Raw genomic sequence first — 4,079 nt, 5'->3', positions numbered from 1 at the left:
CACCTCACTCACATACACTCTCTTCGTCAGTCTTTCACCCTCCATCCTCTCCACATGGCCAAACCACCTCAGTGTGTTCCTTACAACGCTTCCTATCACATCCACATCAACACCACAACGCTCCTTTATATCCTCATTCGTCAGCCTGTCTCTCCACGTGACTCCACAAGCTCCTCTTAAATAACTCATTTCCACTGCTCTCACTCTTGACTTGTGTCCTTCCAACAACGTCCAAGCTTCACTTCCGTACGTTAGAGTTGGTATCACAATACTGTCATGTGTAGTAACTTTTTTACTTCCATGCTCACTTCCCTGTTTCTTATCACTGCTTTCAAGGAACCAGCAACCTTTCTTCCCTGCTGTACCCTTTCAAGCACTTCACCCTCAAACCTCCATCCTTACTCATCACACTACCCAAATACTTAAACGTACTCACATTTTCCAATTCCTCACCATCCAACCTCGCTATACATTCACTGACTTCACCTCTCTCAAAGACCATCACTTTACTCTTCCCTACATTCACCTTTAGGTTCCGTTTCTTACACACTCTCTCAAACTCATCCACCAAGCCTTGCAGCTCCCCTTCATCTTCACTCAACAACACAGTATCATCTGCAAACAACAGTACAGGAGTTTCCAAACACTATCCTCTCTCACCAGGGCCACTCCAACATCCACTACCCTACCTTGTACCTCTTTTATTACCCCATCCATGTACAGATTGAACAACCATGGAGACATGACACATCCCTGTTTCAAACCAACTTTCAAAGAGAAAAATTCACTTAGTTCACCATCCACACGCACTGCAGCCTTAGCACCATCATACATACTCTTCACAGCATTCAACAACTTCCCATCTACTCCATATATTCTTAACACTTTCCACAATCCTTGTCTATCCACCCTGTCATATGCTTTCTCCAAATCCATGAAAGCCGCATACAACTTCTTTCCCTTCTCTAGAAACTTTTCCACTAAAGATCTAAGAATGAATATCTGATCTACACAACCTCTTCCCCATCCTAAAGCCTCCCTGTTCTTCTCCAACTAATTTCTCTGTTCTTTCTCTAACTCTGTCTATAAGTATCCTACCATACACTTTTCCTATTATACTAAGAAGACAAATGCCCCTATGATTACCACACTTCTTTTTCCCCTTTTCCTTTGTACAAGGGAATAATTATACCTGACTTCCAATCCTCCGGGACTCTACCTTCCTCCCAGGCCAATCTGCACATCTTCCACATCCATTCTACTACTATCTCTCCCCCATGCTTCAGCATCTCACCACACCCTCCATCAATTCCTGGGGCTTTCCCCGATTTAACTTTCTTCATTGCTTCCACAACCTCTATCCTACTGATTTCTACCTGTCTTCTCACCTCCCTCCTTCTCCCAGCCATTCCCCAGCCACTTATACTCGCATTACTTCCATCCTCTACGTTCAACAATTCCTTAAAGTGTTCTCTCCATCTGCTCACTTTTTCTCCCTTCTCCACTAGTAATCTACCATGTTTATCTTTCACTCCCCTGCTAACTTCACTTCCACCCTGTCTTACTCTTTTCACTTCTCTCCAGAACATTTTCTTACAGTCCCTCCACTTTACACTCAAATTCCTTCCAAATTCCTGATCCACTCTCTTCTTACTCTCTCTTACTAATCTTTTCACCTCTCTCTTCCTTTCCACATATAACTCTCTCTTCTGCCTCTCAACTTCTTCCACGCCCCTATTTCTCATCCATTCATTGTATGCTTTCTTCTTTTGTGCCACAGCCTGTTTCACCTCTTCAGCTACTCGTTCTCTGTGGGATAACACTCCTGACTGAACTGAAAGATGACCGGAATACTGTGTGCTAAATTATTATTTTTTTTACTTTTTCACCCGTTGTTGTTATTATTGTAATTATTATTGTTATTATAGTTGTAGTGATTATTATTATTATACTGTTATTATTATCATTATTATTATTATTATTATTATTATTATTATTATTATTATTATTATTATTACAGATACTCTATAATTTTCCTTCCAGGCAATTATTTAAATTATCGGTTTTATATGCGTGGTTATGTATTTGTATTAGACTCGCATCGTATGCTAATTCTAAATTATCTTTTTGTTCTTATAACTTACACCTGCTTTTATTATTACCATTTTTTCTTACTATTGTATATTTTTTTTACTAATTTTTATAACACCTTTTACATCTGATAAGTTATTTCTTACCATTAGTCTTTGCTAGTCACCATAACTTCGCGCGAATGAAGGTTATTTTCATAATTATTATTTACTGTTATTCTTACTGTCTATTTTAACTGAAGGTTAATGTAATAAAAAAAAATTATCTTTACTTTTATTGTCCCAACCTTGTTTCCAACTAAGTTCCATGGGTAGAATTCAGAAAAGAGAAAAATAGAACCATCAACAGAATGCCACGTAAAATGAACCTTGTAAGCATTGATAAGTACACTGTTATTAATATATCATTTAACACTTTTTGGACTCTACTTCACCCCACTTCTTAGGAGGGAATTAAGGCTGGGACAGTGATGATAATGATTACCAAAACATTATATTTTTATTTCATTATTACCACCACTTTTATCATTTCACTTGGTTAATAATGTCACCATCATAATACAGCTTTGGTGTATACATTGTTACGTCCATTGTTTAGAGTCTCCGTCATTCCAAAATTACGACACATTTAACACTCGTACTTCTCGCTTATATTCGTATTAACTCCCTCAGTTCATTGATATCTTATTTTAGTTTATACATGCTGCCTCCAGGTGATTTTATTCAGCTCAGAGTGACCTTATCGTACTGAATGGACTAATGAATAAATAGCCAACCCTTTCAGTAAAGAAAATAAAGAAAAACTCTCCATTGTAGAATACACTCGTCTGGAGACAGCAAGACTAAAACTAACTACAGACGTCAGAGTAGTGAAGATATTGTATTTGTCTATAGTTGTATTAATGTCAACGAAGGGAAGCCTACTGATTTTTCTCAAACCAAGCTCCTCGTCCTCTCCTTCCTCCTCCCCTCACCTCCTCCTCCTTCTAGTATAGATTGATCTAGTCAAGCCACCTGTGCCATACTCATCCGACAATCAAGAGAAAAAGATAAAAAGAACAACACAGTATGATATTCATGGCCACTGACATGATAGATGTGCAGCCTAAATAAAAGAATAATAGAGATCTGTTGCTCTGTAATGAAGTTGTTAGCTCATAAATACCTATGTAAATTCTTTATATACTAATCCACTGATTTGTTGTACTTATTTTTTAATAATAATAATAAAAATAATAATAATAATAATAATTATTATTATTACTATTTCTTTCAATCTTCTATACCTTAAATCCTACAGTATAAGGTATAAGGTATAGTATAATTTACGGGATAAAGAGGTTACTATTTTATTTTATTTATGACACTGGTGTAATAAATCATGTCCATCTTTGTACCTGTGTGTTTTACTTTGGTTTGTTGTGTGTGTGTGTGTGTGTGTGTGTGTGTGTGTGTGTGTGTGTGTGTGTGTGTGTGTGTGTGTGTGTGTGATTTTTCATTATTTTCATTATTGCACTTTTGTGTGTTTATATTTGTCCTCTGTCTGTCTGTCTGTCTATCTGTTTATCCATATCTATCTATCTATTCATCTATCTATCTAGATAGATGGATAGACAGATAGATAGGTAGATAGATACACGCGAGTATTGCATTTGAAAGACTGAAGATCACAGGCAGTAGGAAGTAGAATGGGAGACATTACCAGAGTTGACCTGCTGCACACATGAATGATTGTGTGGCTAAGCATCTCGAGTTAAGTGTATCTTATTTCTGGCATTGTATTGTTGTCTCTGCAAGGGAAAGCTTTTGCATACTCGGGCAGTTCTTTCGGCATCAACTATTATTCTTCATTTATTAATCTTATAAGACAAGACGTTAATATTCATCATTCCTATCACCTAATCACTTTCCTTTATTTAATAACATCAGACGCCATTCACCATATACTATACTGTACTACCTCACCCACATTTTTTTTTTCTTTTACCA

The sequence above is a fragment of the Coenobita brevimanus genome, chromosome 24, assembly GCF_032717465.1.
Source record: "Coenobita brevimanus isolate Jiangsu-jjx chromosome 24, ASM3271746v2, whole genome shotgun sequence".
NCBI lineage: Eukaryota > Metazoa > Arthropoda > Malacostraca > Decapoda > Coenobitidae > Coenobita > Coenobita brevimanus.
The sequence above is the reverse complement of the archived record's forward strand: the minus strand, read 5'-3'. Positions refer to the sequence as shown.